Source organism: Onychostoma macrolepis, chromosome 22 (assembly GCF_012432095.1).
Source record: "Onychostoma macrolepis isolate SWU-2019 chromosome 22, ASM1243209v1, whole genome shotgun sequence".
Taxonomy (NCBI): Eukaryota; Metazoa; Chordata; class Actinopteri; order Cypriniformes; family Cyprinidae; genus Onychostoma; species Onychostoma macrolepis.
The window spans coordinates 9,470,030-9,488,449 of record NC_081176.1 but is presented as its reverse complement, the minus strand read 5'-3'; the positions used below and the strand labels follow the sequence as shown (position 1 = coordinate 9,488,449).

Below are 18,420 nucleotides of genomic sequence, written 5' to 3'. Positions count from 1 at the left end.
CCTGCTAAATGACTAAATGTATCTGTCTTAAGAAACATCATGTAAATTTGTCACAGTGAATAAAGTTCATCTTCAAGACCAGTGGTTTCATCTGTGAGATTCAGATCATTTCAAAGATGGAGTTCCTCCCCCAGGGTCGACCCAAGCCTTTATGGGGCCCTAAGCAGAATTTGATTTGGGGGCCCCTCAGCGTCACCAGTATGACTGGTTGTCAGCTTAATTATTCACACTCTATAAATGTAACACACATTATCAGTTTGTTGTTTGTGTTGCTTACATCATATCTTTGTCTGCCTGGCATGTTTTACCCTTCTTTGATTTTTAATTGTAACAGTTGCAGAGTGGTCAGATGTTAATTTGCACTTAAACATTCAAAGTCCTAAACTATTAAGTGGCATACTTAATGTGGTGTGCTGAAAAGTAGCTAAATAAACCAGCAGACAATGCATTTACAGAACAGAATGTTATTTTAACAACATAAGCATTAAATCGAAATTGTTCTTTTATTATAGTCATACTTTTTTTATAATAAATATTAAACACAGCAGAAAGCATCTGTATAAACAACAGCTAATTGAGGCATAATGATATTGGAATATAATAGCAAAGGCTCAAAATGTAGGCTAAGGAAAATAATGTATATAAATATAAAAAATATATACCCAGGAAAGTTATTTTTACACAGAAGACAAAAGCTTTAATCTAAAACAATTTTTTAAATTATTACTATAATATAGTAAGATGTCTTTTTTTCTGATGTTTTGATGTTCAAACATGAACTTCCCTAACACAAAAAGATACCGCAGGCTCTGCTAATTAACTCTGGGGGTTGGGGGGGTCTGATCTGGTCAGGGGTGTGTTTCCCAAAAACAACAAACTGATAATGTGTGTTACATTTATAGTGTGTGAATAATTAAGCTGACAACCAGTCATACTGGTGACGCTGAGGGGCCCCCAAATCAAATTCTGCTTAGGGCCCCATAAAGGCTTGGGTCGGCCCTGGGGGAGGAACTCCATCTTTCAAGTTATGTCCTTATCAATAGAGTTCAATGGAATTAATGACCATAGTTAGCTAACAATGGTTTTGAGAGACGCACCCCTGATTTGTGCCACAAAACCCCCATGTTGAATTTGTCCCCCTCCACCCCCAAAACACCATAGATTTTAACCCTTTGACGCGCCACGCTTTGGCCTGTGCTGAGCCAGAGAAAGACGAGCTCAGTGCTTTTCATATTTCATAACTGTTCAGTGTTTTCAACCAAATAAAGTTTATTTTAGGTTTCCGACATTTAAATACATTTCAATTAAGTAAAAAATGCATTTAGTTTTTTTAAATGGGCTACATACTGATTTCTATGAAAAGCGACAATAGTAATCAGTTAATGGACGACGTGTTTTATTCCTATAAAATACACTTTGTGTTGGTTTTTCTTCCAGGTAACTGGCCACTTGTAATGCCAACTGCAAAATATGACACTTATAAATTAATACAATTTATGAACATGAGAGAAAGTAGATTTGTTTTCATTTATTATTCACACATATCTATTGACCATCAAGTGCCAGTCACTCTCGATGCCATCTGGCAGGAAAACATTGTGAATTCTAACAATGTTTTTACAATAGATAAAGTGCCGGCAATTCATAAAACTGTTTCCACATAAGCTATTTTGGTAATACTTTTCAATGGAGCACTTTAATGGGCTTTCATCATAAATTCTGACTTAAACAATGAGTTTCTATCAGCAAGCACTCAGAATAAAGTGAGATGATCTGATCCTGAATGGCTTGTTTAATGAGTGTTTATAGTCTGAGGCTCATCAATATTATCAGCTGCTGAAAATCCTCTTTTTTCATGTCAATAGATCCTGTTTTCACCTCAATCATTATGCTGATGACTTCTGATGATGTGTAAATTGCCACATTAAGCTCATTTTATTGGTGTCAGCAGACTTAATCATATCACAATCAGCAATTTTGTCATTATAGGTAAGTATCATAACATGTTTTAAATAGTCTGTAATAAACCATGCTTTATTCACAAAACGCAAACACATTAAATAAATACAAGTTGTTAAACTCCACTGGTGGGTTATTTGTTTCTTGCAAATTTGTCAGTTTATTTTCTTAAGTTTGTTTATTTTAATTTTTTTCCTTACATTGTTTATATTTGGTATCTTTTAAATGCTGTAGTCCTTAGGTTTTACTATATTTTGTTGACTATGTTAATGCAAGGTAAGATAAATTGTAGGATTGAATTTGTGGATTTGTGGATTATTCTAAAACACTCTGCAATTCATTTACTTAAAATATATTGATATTTAAACATAAATACTTAAATTGTGTGAACTGATGTAAAAAATAAACTCAGTAACCGATTTATCTTTAATTTTGGCAGATCTGCTCCTCCTTCAGTGAAGCTCCTCCCACAAACAATCACATCTTCAGTGAAGCTCCTCCCACAACAATCACATCTTCATTGAGGCTCCTCCCACTGCAGTTCAGCAATAAATGCTGGAATATTCCCATCAGTCTACAAGTGAAGACGAGCATCAGAGCATCAGGAAGAAGTGAAATCTGCAGAGACAGAGTTTATTGAAGGACAGAGAGAACATGAGAGATCCAGAACCCTGCAGAATGAAACACACTGAAGAACAAACAGGTTGGTGTTTATTCTTCATCCTTCATCAGTGAGGCTGAGAAACATTAAAGGTTAACAGCAGTTCATCAGATTTAGTGTTTATAGTAGAAACATACTTTGAGTTTTAAAAAGTCCAATAAATAATATAGGAGAGATTTTCTATCTCAGGGTACAAAATAGGGACTGGAATGCAAATGTTCAAATTATATCGCTTCCTGGGTGTTGAGTGAAAAATATTGGTCAGTTAATTAGTTTAAAATAGTTATTAATTATCTAATAAGTTTTCAGTATAGTATAGAGTTAATATTCTATTTATAATATAATATTAGTTGATCAAACATCGAATAGTTATCACTACAGAAACACTGGATTTTTTTTATATAGATCATTGAATCATTTTATAAAAATGTGTGAAAATGATTATAATTTTTTGTAGCTGTCGTCAGCTTTTATGTCACATTTCTCTGACCTTTTTTATTTATTTATATTGTCACTTTTTTAACTCTAATTTTAGATCTGATAGAGAAGAAACATGTCAAAACTGGAGTAAAAATTCTCACACAGACTGACTTTTTGCTGAAAAGAAGAGACAAGAATAGGTTCACCTGCACTCAGTGTGGAAAGAGTTTCACATACAAACAGAGTCTCAATGTTCACATGAGGATCCACACTGGAGAGAAACCATTCACATGTGATCAGTGCGGGAAGAGTTTTGCACAACAAGGACACCTTAAGAGACACATGATCATCCACACTGGAGAGAAACCGCATGAATGTGATCAATGTGGAAAAACATTTTTGAGGACTTCAAACCTGAAGGATCACCTGAGAGTTCATACGAAGGAGAAACCACATTCATGTTCTTTCTGTGGAAAGAATTTTCACATACACAGGGTTTAAATGTTCATCAGAAGATACACACTGATGTGAGAGATTATATGTGCTTTGAGTGCGAGAAGACTTTTATTACAGCTAAAGATTTGATACGGCACCAGATGATCCACACTGGAGAGAAACCTTACAAGTGTTCACACTGCGAGAAGAGATTCAGTCGGTCAGAACATCTAAAAACACACGAGAGGATCCACACTGGAGAGAAACCTTACAAGTGTTCACACTGTGACAAGAGATTCAGTCAGTCCGCACATCTGAAATCACATGGGAGGATCCACACTGGAGAGAAACTTTAGATGCATGAAATCCACACTTCCCACACGTCGCAATCACATTATGTAGTTCATCTTCAGGTACAGTGCTGTAAACTCCGACATTGGATCTCTTCCATATTAATCTGTCATAAGAAACATAATCTAAATTTATCACAGAACATCAAGTTCATCTTCAAGACCAGCAGTTTCATCTGTGAGATTCAGATCAATTGAAAAGCCCTATTCGGACAGTAATAGTTTCTCATGGGAACGTAAGTTATTTTCACCATTTACGGGGGGTAGTCTGTCATTTTATTGCCAGCCGAATCCAGGATGTCCGTGTTTATCTCTCACCACACCTGTAAAAATCCCTGGTCAGATTACCTACACCGTAAGGTAACTGTTGTATTTCGCTGTAATTTGCATGCATATTTATTTCTGAAATGCTGGAAAGTATTTAAAAGAACAATACTTCATAACTGCTCCACCACAGCGAGTGGGAGCAGAAAGAGAAGAAAAGCACGTAAACATTCGAAATGGGTCTTTATTATGGCAGCAGCAGGTATACAGTATAATTTTAAAATGTGTATTGTACACAGTTATATACATAACTATATCACGTATAATTATACTATATACAACTACAGCACAACTTTTTTCTATTTTTATACAGGAGATTTAAATAATCAAATATTAAATAGGATTATATTTTATAAAATAACAGATGTCCATATGAGAAACAAATTACTGTCCGAATAGGGCTAAAGATGGAGTTTCTCCCCTAAGAACAATATCTAAAGTTTGATTCTTGTATACAATTTTGCTTCATGATATAAATTATATAATTATGCTTTATTACATGTTTAATTTTATGTTCAAAATTCTCTTCTAATGCATAGTTTGTAAAAGGGCTTTACAGGTTCAAAATGTTCTTGTTCACTAAGCTGAAAAAGAGGCTGATTTATTTTTTATTTCATCTTTGCTTTATTTTAAACAAGTTATTCTTCCACTTATGGTGTATTTTACAAAATGCATATTTAAGAAATACTGTCATGTAGGTTTGCATCATGCTTTTTCATTTTCATGCTCTTGGGATGCTTTGTCTTGTTAGTCAATAAAGAGTAAATAAAGATCTGTCTCATTCGTCGCGGAGATAGAAGACGCCGGATAGTAAACGTATTAATAATGTCACTTTCTAAATCTTAAGAGAAAAAAAAAAAAGATCATACGAAAAGATAAAATAGCTTATCTTCCCTGCAAACGATCCAATGAAGAATGTGAATATTTAACTTAAAGGCAAAAACAAAACAAAAGATAATCAGGTATCCGTATTAATTTCAGCATTTGTAGCAGAGGGTGATCCTCTCAAAATGGCGGCAAAGCGGCATGACGTAGCTTCACATTCTCTATGCTTCATTATTGTCTATTCCGTATTAATCCACTCTTGATATTATATTCTGCTGTTATTCATCTATTGTTGTTCATTTATTTATTATGGTATTATACATATAATTTGTGCTATTATAAATCAAATACATCACTTATGTTATTTTACTGTTGTACTCGCTTTTTATATTTCTCACTTCACTACAACTTGTACTACATATGCTTTTTAATATTACATATCACTTTTACTATATTTTTACTGTGCACTGTATCAGTGCATATTAGTTTACCCCTGGCTCGTTGTCTCTCCGTCACCACTGTAACTAATTCTTACTCGAACCATAAAGGATTAGTTACATTTGTTATTTTTTGTTGTGGAGTTTATATCTGTATAGAGTGCTATCAAAATAAAAAGCAGACTACCAGTGTATCACTTTTTGATTTGTATTTTCTGGTTTTATTCAATTTTTCTCAATGATGGTAACTTATTAGTGCTTAAAGATGTCAAAAAATTTTCCCAGTATTTCAAAGGGAACGAGCTGTGTTCTGACCTGAGGCACGAGAAAAGAAAAAATGTTGGGGTTGAAGACCAGCAATGAAACAACTTAATTTAATTTGATATACATTAAAGTTGCATTACATATGTCACAGTTATACTACATTAATATTAGAATTGTTAATCGAAAAAAATCAACCAAATCAACACGAGTAAGTGTGAGCCTAACTAAATAACTGGAGACAGAGTTATTTTTAGCTCCATGTAGATCACAAACCACTGAAATCTGCTGATAAATATAAACGTTATCGTGGTTTTATCCAGAAAAAAACGCAGCTTCTCAGTTTACCTCAGTTGTTTTTAATGCAGTCTTGCCCGGACCAACATTGACGTATCGTAGCAACGGCTAAAAGCGGCCAATCAGGCGTCTAGGTTACGGTTGGTCTCGCCTCGCGGTAGTGACGTCATCACTCGCGCGCTTCAGTTTGGCGGTTTTCTGAGGTGAGTGGTTCGCTGTTGCACGCATTTGTAAAATACACTTTACACCGTTTGTTTGAGCAACATTTTTACAGAATCATATCTGAATTATTTTCATCAGGTTCGGTGCTGTGTGTGTCTGCTAACACTTATATTTAAAAAGAGTTTTATGATTTCAATTGACAATTGTCTGTTTCTCTTCACAAATGTAGGGAAATATTTTGATGTTATGAATGCGGTATATAAAATTCGAACTATACTCGGATTCATGGACAAATCACAATGTTTGATGGTTTCTATCAGCAAACACTCAGAATAAAGTGAGATGATCTGATCCTGAATGGGTTGTTTAATGGGTGTTTATAGTCTGAAGCTCATCAATATTATCAGCTGCTGAAAATCCTCTTTATTTCATGTCAATAGATCCTGTTTTCACCTCATTCATTATGCTGATGACTTTAAATCTGTTAATTGGCACATTAAGCTCTGTCAAGACAAGCAAATGAGACGATCAGCTATTGTGACATTACAAGATGAAACTAGCACAACGACATTTATTCATTAGTCTATATAAACCACAGAACTAAAACTAATTAAGTTAAACTCAATCAATTGGTGGTTTATTTGCACCTTGCAAATTTGTAAAATTATATTTCTTTGTGTGTTTATTCTTTCACTTTTTAAATTCTTACATTGTTTGTATTTGGCATCTTTTAATTGTATGTGTTTTTTTTTTCCTTATATATTTCTGTGCCTGTATATTAATGAGAGAGAACATAAATAATAATAAATAATGGCCTTTTTTTTTTTTTTTTTTTTTTAGCTCCTGTCAGCTAAGAACCATTTCCTGTTCTTAGCTGACAGGAGCGGGACCCGGTGTGGTCTTCTGCTGCTGTAGCCCATCTGCTTCAGGGTTCGACGTGTTGTGCGTTTGTATGTGAGGTTGTATTCTGCATACATTGGTTGTAACAAGTGGTTATTTGATTTACTGTTGCCTTTCTATCATCTCTAACCAGTCTGCCCATTCTCCTCTGACATCATCAAGGCATTTTCGTCCACACAACTGTCGTTCACTGGATATTTTTTCTTTTTTGGACCATTCTCTGTAAACCCTAGAGATGGTTGTGCGTGAAAATCCCAGTAGATCAGCAGTTTTTGAAATACTTAGACCAGCCCGTCTGGCACCAACAACCATTCCACATTCAGAGTCACTTAAATCCCCTTTCTTCCCCATTCTGATGCTCGGTTTGAACTTCAGCAAGTCATCTTCACCACATCTAGATGCCTAAATGCATTGAGTTGCTGCCATGTGATTGGCTGATTAGCAATTTGTTACCAAGCAACTGAACAGGTGTACCTAATAAAGTGGCCGGTGTGTGTGTGTGTATATTTTATATATATATATATATATATATATATATATATATATATATATACACACACATTATTGTCAAGGTAGCAAAGCTTAATTGTGCGCGCATGCAGCGCCAGCGCAATCACTTGAATTTTTTCCTTCTATCTGTGGAAGCAACTTCTCCTTTTAGTCATAAATATAATCCGAAAGTTTTACTTTTATTTGTGTACATTCACAATAAAAACAAATCTTTATGCTTAAAAATAGTTTTTTTTATTTTTTTTTATTTTTTATTTTAATGTAACATTGTTTATGATTTTAATTATTAGCTTTTCATTAAACTCACAACCCCAGTTTGGGAAACTTTGATGTAATGTTTAAAGCACTTTATGTTGTTAATAACAACAAATGGAATATAGTTTTTACTCTTTGTAAGTTTGTTAATATGGTATAAGATTTATTTAAATCAAGTAGATAAAAAGTAATCTAAAAGTAGTCTGAATAGATTACCTAAAATATGTAATGTAATGGATTACGTTCAAACTATAATTTTTGTCATGTAATTTGAAATCAGTAATGGATTACAATTTATAAGTAATCTACCCAGCTCTGTGTGTAGAGTGTCTAAAAAATTTTTTTTTATTTTTTGGCAAAAATAAAAAGAGGATTTTGGTAAAGTGTTTTTTTTATTTTTTTTATTTTATTTTTTTTTATAAATACATTTTAATCTCGTCTTTTTTCTTCAACAAAATTATGTTGATATAGTTATTGTTTATTGACCTCATTGTCGTCTAGTCTTCGGCTCACAGGCGCCATCTTGTGCAGTTAATCCAGTGTGGAGTTGATCAAACATTGAATAGTGTTGTGTCCATATATTTTAATATAGATCATTGTACATGTTTTATAAAAATGGTCATAATTTTGCATAGTCTGCTTTCACTTCACATTTCTCTGATTTATTTTTTATTTATTTATATTGTACAGTTTTTACTTTCATTTCAGATCTGATGGAGGAGAATGAGGCGAGTGAAGAGAAGAAACATCATCTTGGCAAAACCAGCGAAAAAACTCGCTCGCAGACTGGAAGAGTTTCTTTACCGAAAAAAAGAAACAAGAAGAGTTTCCCCTGCACTCAGTGTGGACAGAGTTTGGCAAATAAATTTACTCTCAGTGTTCACATGAGGATCCATACTGGAGAGAAACCGTTCACATGTGATCAGTGTGAGAAGAGCTTCGCAGATTTATCAAGCCTGAAGAAACACGTGAACATCCACACCAGAGAGAAACTGCACCCATGTGATCAGTGTGGAAAAACATTTGTAAGAGCTTCACACCTGAAGAATCACCTGAAAGTTCATTCAAAGGAGAAACCACATTCATGTTCTTTGTGTGGAAAGAGTTTTCAGACCTGGGGAATTTAAAAGTTCATCAGAAGATACACACTGGTGTGAGAGATCATATGTGCTTTGAGTGTGAGAAGACTTTTTTTACAGCTCAACATTTGAAACGGCACCAGAGGATCCACACTGGAGAGAAACCTTACAAGTGTGATCATAGCGGGAAGAGTTTCACACACAACGGAAATTTTAAGAAACATGTGAACATCCACACTGGAGAGAAGCTGCACCCATGTGATCAGTGTGGAAAAACATTTGTAAGAGATTCACACCTGAAGAATCACCTGAAAGTTCATTCAAAGGAGAAACCGCATTCATGTTCTTTGTGTGGAAAGAGTTTTTCACATATGCAAAGTTTAAAACTACATCAGAAGATACATAATGGTGTGAGAGAGTATATGTGCTTTGAGTGTGAGAAGACTTTTATTACAGCTAAAGATTTGAAACTGCACCAGAAGATTCACACTGTTTCAGTCAAACATCTACCACACAAACATACAAAAAACATTCACAGTAAGTAGGTCATCCAGGACTTTCAGGTCTGATTCTGCATCCTCACCAAACATGACACAAACATTCCAGTGGTGTAGTAAGTCCGCCCTGGGCCCATATGCAAAGAAAATGCTATTGGTTAAAGTGGGCTCCAACTCAGTTAAATTAACTTAAGTTAACAACTTTATTAATCCCACAAGGGGCAATTCAAGTAGGGTAGTAGCATCATATAACGTACACAAGCTATCACATAGACAGTACAAAATAATAAGTAAAAAGTAAAAACACAACCCAGCATGCTTCATAAATAAATTAATTAAAAAAAGGAAAAAAAAAAGTTATTCTTGTCTTTTCTGTGGTAAATAACGTTATGTCACTATTCATAAGCTGTTTGATTGCTGCTATAAATGCTTGGACGTTTTCAAGTACATTCATTATTTGTAGTGAACCAGCCACCCAATAATTGTGATAAGCTTTGTTGCTTTTATTATAACACAATCTCATCTTTCAAGTTCTGTCGATTTGATCATGAAATGCATACAATATTTTTTTATTATAGATTCAGATTTGAAAATGGGTGCTCTGCTAAAGCTACAATAATAGAAGAGAATTAAAATGAAAGAAAGAGAATTAAAGCTGTGCAGCTAGCTACCAACCTTACACAGTTTCTTTAAATTAATTATTTTATTTGGCTGCAGCATTTGCATGTACTTAAAAATTATACAGTTCTATGGCAGCAATATATAAATGCATGCAAGTAATTATGGAGCAATGCATGTTACATGCAGACAAAAATATATATTTATCGTGGCCAAAAATTAAGAATTTGTTCCCTCCTTTTAATAAAAATATCCCCCTCAGTGATCCCCCAATCTGCCCGGGCCCATATGCACATGCATACCTTGTATCCCCGGAAGCTATGCCTCTGAATTGAGCGATTAAAATATCTTGTGTAAATCTGTCTTAATCAGCCTTAACAAGTAATATGATGTACTATATTACAATACACAAATTATATATATATATTTTTTTCTACATTTTAATTGGACAGCAAGTTGTCTTACAACTTGACATATGTTTTCAGTATCATTAGTATATATAAAAAAAGGTTATTTTTGAGATTACAGACTTATGTACAGAGTATTTATTTTTTATTTTTTTTACTACTAGTCAATCTATTGTATGGTTTTAAATTTTAAACTGAGGCCCAAAAGGAATTGTTATCCTGTGGCTCCCTCTATTATTAATTCCCACTGATATAAATGTATGATTAAAAAAAAAATAGAGAGAAGACGTCCTACAAGAGTCAATAAAGAGAAAGATCTGTCTCGTTCATATTTTTACTCACTTTTTGTATTTGCTTCACAAAGAATTAAAAACATTTAGTTTTGTTGTTTGCAAGTGCTGAACCTAATGTTTACTCAGTAGTTAGCTAATGCAGATAATACAGCAACACAAACTGTTTTCTTTCTTTTTTCTCAGATATTTGTGTACACATGACGAAGAAAAGTCCACAGTCATCCAACGATCAAGACTTCAAGACGAGCGGTTTGAGAAACTGTGAGATTCACATCATCTCAAAGATGAAGTTTCTCGCCAAAAAACATCTAAATATTTTATTCTTGTACACCAGTTTGCTTCATAATCTATTTCATTATGCTTTATCATTTTGTTTCATAAAATTAATTTACTTTTATGAAAAATATATACTTTTTTGTAATGTAGACTACAAAATGACCTGAAGAAGCAGAAGCTAAAGGTAATTTTTGCTTCTTTTCTTCTGTTGAGATGTTCTGGTTTGCTTGTAAATCAATAAAGAGAGAGATCAGTCTCATTCATTTTCAAGTCATTACAGGAATGTGAAGCACAAACACACCTGTTTTCTCCTTCTTCCTTCTAACAGCAGATCACAAATTAAAATAGTGCACTAGCGCCACCTGCTGTTACTCCATATTCTCACTCTCCTGCAGATAATGCTCAATCTGCTCCATTCACCTCGTTCTTCTACATCTGTCAACTTTGAAGATTTGATTGAATAATGACAGACAAATCATATCAAATAATCCAAGCCAAACATATAAATCTGAAAGGTGTGGTGTAGTGTTATATGCATTTATGATGTAATTGCATATTGAGACTGGCTATGTTCGAAATGCCATACTATCATACTACTTTTACTATTTCTGCAGCATGCAGTATGTATGCTGCGCATAGTATGCAAATTTTCTGTATGCATGCAATACCCGGATGACCTACTATTTGCAGGAATCTGCTAAATATAACTCAAGTATACTGAAATCAGTACAGAAGCTGTGTTCCGAATGGCATACTATCATACAATTTAAGTCAAGTCAAGTTGAGCTTTATTGTCATTCTGCTACATGTGCGGACATATAGTGGAACGAAATGTCGTGTCTCGCAGGACCACGGTGCTACATACTAGTTAAACAAGATAAACATATAACAATGCAAATATAGGAAAAACAACAGACCATCTGACTATACATAACTACTATACCTAGTTGACTACACATACACAAACTGAGACTGTACAAGAACTTTACATAAATACTGTACATGAAATTGTGCAAAAGAGATATTTGTACATAAAATTGTGCAGAAAAATATATATTTTGTACATTAAATTGTCCAGAAGAGAGATTTTGTGGGAAGCAGCGCATAGTGCAAAAAGATTTTGTAGTGCAATGCTCAAGTAAACGTTATTTTGTAGTGCAATGTTCAAGTAAACATATATTATCTTATTGAGTCTTTGTAGCAGGGAGTGTTTATGGAAAGTGTCTAGTGTGCATATAGTGGGACGAGTGTGTTACTACAGGTGATTTGTATAGCCCACTCACCTGTGTGTAACACTCAGAATTGCACTTAGGAAAATTATCAGCAGTTATTAATGAGTTGGGGGGCTGAGGTGTTCATGGTTTCAGAGGGGGGCAGGGGGATTGGAGTTAAGAGCTCTCACAGCCTGGGGAAAAAAAGCTGTTGAGCAATCTGACAGAACGAGCTTTGATACTCCGGTACCTTTTACCTGATGGCAGGAGCTGGAAGAGGTTGTGGGAGGGGTGAGTGGGGTCCTTCACGATGTTGGAGGCCTTGCTGGAGCATCGTGTAAGGAAAATGTTCAGGATGGAGGGGAGAGGGGCACCGATGATCTTTGCTGTAGTGTTCACTGTCCGTTGTAGGGTCTTGCGGTCGGCACCACTGCAGTTCCCGTACCAGACAGTGATGCAGCTGGTCAGCACACTCTCAATGGTGCCCCTGTAAAAAGTGGTGAGGATGGGTGGAGGGAGACTTGCTCTTTTCAGCCAGCAGAGAAAGTGGAGGCGCAGTTGTCCCTTCTTGTTGAACTCCTTGTTGAACTCCTACTATACTGCAGTATGCTGTGTGAATACTATGAATAGTATGTGAATTTTCTGTATGCATGAATTGCCCGGATTACCTGCTACATTTGCTGAAATTTGATATATGCATCTGAAGATGCTGCATAGGATACTGTTTCCCAGAAAGCAACGCGCTCTATATGTGACGTTTCATCTTCAAACGCTTGAGTGAACTGGAGGCGGGGAATAGTAATTATAAATGTAAGACTTTTATAAGTACGTACATATATGTAAACTACAAACTATCACTGTGCATCTAAAATCAATATCATTTGTAGGACATAAATCGTACTTTAATCTCTACGGCACTTTTCCGATCAAGTCAAATGACGTCACCTTTATCTCAATTGGCGCTTTATACATTGTTTCAAAGATAATAATATTAATATTGCAGTAATAAATATATAAATAAAAAATATAAATAATATTTACATTTCAGTTAAGCAAACAGAATTAAATTCCGCTGTCAAGCAGCTCTATTTACTCTAAGGACAAAAATAACAATTTGTAACAGAGGCTATTTACATTAACTCTGCCCACCAATTCCTGGTTGTGATAAACAGCACTGCAAAACACGTTTATTTCTGTAGTATCAGTGGCACAGAGAGTAAAAGACGCGATATGTACTGTTGATGTGAGCGATCCGAGATCGATTCTGCCTTTTGTCAAACTCATGCAATTCCTTTTCCCATCACATACTAGATCAGAAAGGCATTTATTTTCAATAATAAAAAAAAAAGTAAATATTTGAAAAGTGGAGATTTAGCTGTAGGTAGGTTTTTGTCCCAATAAAGTGGCGATCATTCATCAAATAAAATTTATGATAATTTATACTCAATAGCCTATGTTATTGCATACTGTTTTATAATGTACTACAGTACTGAAGTATAAATATCTGCCACCTAACTACTATTTACACACTTGTTGCTAAAGAAAATGCTGCTATTTTAGTGTAAACAGAATGTATCATTATTTGCACTTAGTGTAACTAGAATATATCACTTTTTCCAATTAGTGTAACTGCCAAAAATATCATTGTTCAGTTAAAGACATCTCATTCAGTTCAGTCCAATAGCCTATGTAAATATCTTCAATTATTGCTTACTAGTAATATTGTTTACTAGTATGAAGCATTATTAACAAGCCTTTGTAAAAAGAATGGTTAGCACATTTGTTTGTAAGGTAACAACCTTGACAGCTGTGCTGAATTAATGTTTGTGTTTGTCATGTGACAATTAAGCATACTACTCTGATACATTTGTTGCTTATTGTATACTGTTTCACACACTATTCTTTAAAAAATAGTAGGCAGTATGCACTGTGTACTGGGCAGTAAGCAGTAAGCAAGGATGCCATTTCAAACACATCCTGTGACATGCATGAGTGGGTTAGCAGCAGGAGCTGCTTGTTTTCTGTATTAATAAACATTCAGTTCTGTGATACTCCCTGTGTACGTAGTCTATGGGATACACTGCATGAGAAGAAACACTACAAAAGGTAATAATTATAACAATTATATACAGTCCTTTTTTATTTGAAGAAATGTAATTACATTATTTTCATTACAACAATAACCTACAGGCTAACTGAATGAAATCATTCTGAATTCACAGACTATGATGAATAATTAAGATATACTCAATGTATGATTCATTGAATTAGTTTAGAACTTAATTAATAATTAACTTTCAGTTTGTACATACAAATAGAAAATGTCCAGTTATTTTTATCTTATTTTCTGAATGTACCATCTCTGTTCAGTTTCACAGGTTGCTGTGATGTAGATATTTGTGCTTTTCACAATCTGTCATTTAAGGTTTAAATAGTTTTGAATCTAATATCTATTAAAATATAAAAACAGATAAAACTGTAACTCATAAACTTATGTGGGTTTGAAAAAGACAAAACAGCACTTTATTTCTTGTTTAGAGCTGAAATTAAAATTTTTATCATTGTACAATCCAAAATTTAATTATAATTTATGTATTTTAAATCCTACAAAAGGAAATATTAGACTGACTAATGCATTTACTGTCTTCTTCATTATTTACTGCTTTCTGTACAATTATTCAAAAAACATTTTATGTAATACAAGTTTAAATGACAATACCACAGCTGTCTTATTTACTCTGTAATGCTTTATTGGGTGGTTGTTCTGCACGCTTGATCAACCAACTACAGTCTATTTAGCACCCAAACTCTGGAACAGTCTACCTAACGCTGTTCGGGAGGCAGACACACTCTGTCAGTTTAAATCTAGATTAAAGACCCATCTCTTTATCCTGGCGTACACATAACACACTAATACACTTCTATTATTCAAATCTGTTAAAGTATTGTTAGGCTGCATTAATTAGATCAACCGGAACCGGGAACACTCCCCATAACACACAATGTACTCGTTACATCGTAAGTAGAATGGCATCTACGCTAATATTTGTCTGTTTCTTTCCTATTCTGTTTCTCAGTCCGTATCCGATCAGATGGTGGATCAGCACCAAGAGATGATGTCTACAGCCCTGATCGTCAGCGGAGACCAGGACACCCAGATGAGCCCCAGAGACATATCCCCAGTGAAGACCTCGAGTAAAATACAATAAAACTAAAAATATAACTAAATAACTAAAAATATAATAAAATACCTAACTACATAATATTATCATTGTTAGAAATTGCAACAAAATAAAAAATAGAAATATAAACTTTTGAACTGCGGGTTTCGTCTGGTCAGAGGAGAACTGGCCCCCCGACTGAGCCTGGTTTCTCCCAAGGTTTTTTTCTCCATTCTGTCACAGAGGGAGTTTTGGTTCCTTGCCGCTGTCGCCTCTGGCTTGCTCAGTTGGGGACACTTAATTTCTAGCGATTATAGCCGATTTGATTGCACAGATACTATTTAAACTAAACTGCGCTAGACAATGACATCTCTGAATTCAATAATGAAATGCCTTTAACTGAAAATTGAGTGTTTAATCTTATCATTATACATTACTGACACTCTATCCTCCAATTTGATACTGTTAAGTGCTTTGACACAATCTGTATTGTTAAAAGTGCTATATAAATAAAGGTGACTTGACTCTCAATGTCATTTATTCTCTAATGTTTTGAGCTCATTGACCCATTCCTGTCTTTAACACTGTTCTCAAAAGCTTGCATCAGAATCAGAAAAACAAAAGAAGTAGATAAGCTAAAAGCGGTTTACAAGAGCTAAAACTGATGCACCCATCAGTCAAAATGTGTACAGTAGCTATGTGCTATTTAAATGTAATGTTTCAGTTTTATTAGTTTTCAGTCAAACTACAGTGATAGATAAATCAGTCCCACATGATGTGCCACATGCTCCATTTCAGAAGAATCCAGAATTAAAAAAAAAAAAAAACATTATCGCCAGGCAATGTTATAAAGGTCAACTGACAGCAAAATGAAGAACACACTAGTGAGACTGAAGAACAAACAATGGCAAGCAATGATACCAATGATACCACAACCAAGATCAGCAGATCTGACTTCAGTGACCTTATGATCTACTGGTAATTCAATCCAGTTTATTACTTTAGATGTTTATTATGATTTTGGAAAACATGAAAATAAAAGGAACAATAGGAACAGTGTTGCTACACATGATAAAAACAGTATATAGCCAAAGGGTTGTGGGTTATGTTATGATAATTCTGATTTACTGTAGCAAAAAGTTGTTGACAATGTTTAGATATTTAGAAAAACAAAGTTTGGGGAAATTATTAGCCTTGCATCATGCCTAGTAATGTATTATAAAAACATACCTGAAATGTCGATCCATGCAATTATTACAGAGGAAGTTGTACTTGCAAGAGCAGTGGTTTACATACACTGAACAAAATTATAAACGCAACACTTTTGTTTTTGCCCCCATTTTTCATGAGCTGAACTCAAATATCTAAGACTTTTTCTATGTACACAAAAGGCCTATTTCTCTCAAATATTGTTCACAAATCTGTTTAAATCTGTGTTAGTGAGCACTTCTCCTTTGCCGAGATACTCCATCCACCTCACAGGTGTGGCATATCAACCAATTTTTTTTACATGCTTTACATTGAAGACTGAACATTGAATCTCAATCCATTAGACACTGTAAAAAGTGTGAGAGATGGGAGAGACCTACCTTTATCTATTCTCACATGGACAGATATTCAATGGCTATCTTCAAGAGGAGAGTACACTGGAGCACGCCAACATGAAATAACCTATTTACTGCTTTTGCATCAGAAATTTGGGCAATACCTTACCATTGTGAAGCAGAGTATAAAATTTTGGCCCCAACATTATATTATAAGAGATATGGTGCTTAAAGAAGATGTGCTAAAACCAAAAAAAAGGGAAAAATTTGTTGAATGAATGTTATTGGAGAAAATGAAGATAATTATAAGAGTCCGGATATACACTGAATTAATGAAGTTCAACAAAACCTTTGAAGGCTATATGCAAATGAAAATGAGAGAGTAATAAAAGTGTTAGATTGAACAGGAAATAGCAAGAAGGGTGTGTTTTGGATGAGAATAATGATATTGCTATTTACCCGTTTCAATGTTATTTGCTTGTTTTAATGTTAATGCCACATATGCTTTGATATAAAAAAAATGTTTGCACTTGCAGTACTTGTTTGTTAGGATGAATAAGCAACAACTGTGAAAGTTAGATATCTGATTTTGACGATGGAGAAGAGAACATGTTGAAACATCAAGCGGAGGTGATCCAAACGAAGATTACGATGAAGAAGAGGAAGACTACTAGACACAGACAGAACATAAGCAAGCGAGGAAGGACATCCGTCATGAGTCACAGACATTGATGTGTAACTGGAATTACCCAAAAAGAAGTATAAAAGATCTGAGGAGTAAAGCACTCTTCAGATGCTGCCTGTATTAAGAGTGAAGGACACCTGACACCCTAACGAGGGCACTTAACAGCATCTCCAGTATCGCTGCTTAGAGTCTGATTATAGAGTTTGTAACAGCTGAATTTTTTTGTTTTATTTTTGTATTAACTGCTTTGTATCCAATAAAATAAGAGCTTTTATTGTTCCTATTGCCTCCCGTGAGACTTTACTTTTAACTACAAACTGAGCCTCAAACAAGAACAACCACAAGAGAGTCTTCTACATCATTCCTGAAGGACTTCAGTCTGCAAGCGGTGAGTGTTTTATGGTTTAGTCTAGGTTTGACTATCCTTACCCTACCTGAATAATTACAGGGTTCAAGGTGTAAGACTAAAGGACACACCGAGTGACACCATGTTAAAGGAACTATATTTTTCTCTTAAATATAGACTTTCATCTGCTTCATTTGGAGAGATCTGACATGTGATATGGGTTATTTCTTTTAATGTTTCATATTGTAATCCTTTTGATTTGGAAATATATTTACTGAATTTTATAGAGAATTTACGACTCGTATTTAAACAACTCTCAATTTAATGTATAAAAAAATATTAGTATATGTTTTAAGAGAATTGAGTTATTTTTATATCCAAACAATAATTAGTATTTTGTAATAGAGAGGCATTTAATTTCCAATACTCTAGCTTCCTTAAGGGACTTTAATATCTGAAATATCTAACTCAATACATGCATGGTCATACAGTGGAAATATTACAAGA

At 34.4% G+C, this 18,420-nt stretch overlaps 1 long non-coding RNA gene and 1 pseudogene across 1 annotated transcript; both read left to right on the top strand.

Annotated features, from left to right (window-relative positions):
* Positions 1 to 1,734: 1,734 nt before the first annotated feature.
* On the top strand, positions 1,735 to 5,769 carry LOC131530182 (zinc finger protein 239-like; annotated as a pseudogene).
* A 260-nt stretch (positions 5,770 to 6,029) lies between these two features.
* On the top strand, positions 6,030 to 11,277 carry LOC131530195 (uncharacterized). The gene is made up of 3 exons (XR_009268333.1): positions 6,030 to 6,172; positions 8,505 to 9,412; positions 10,874 to 11,277. It is a non-coding gene; the product is annotated as an uncharacterized LOC131530195 (long non-coding RNA).
* The last annotated feature ends 7,143 nt before the right edge of the window (positions 11,278 to 18,420 follow it).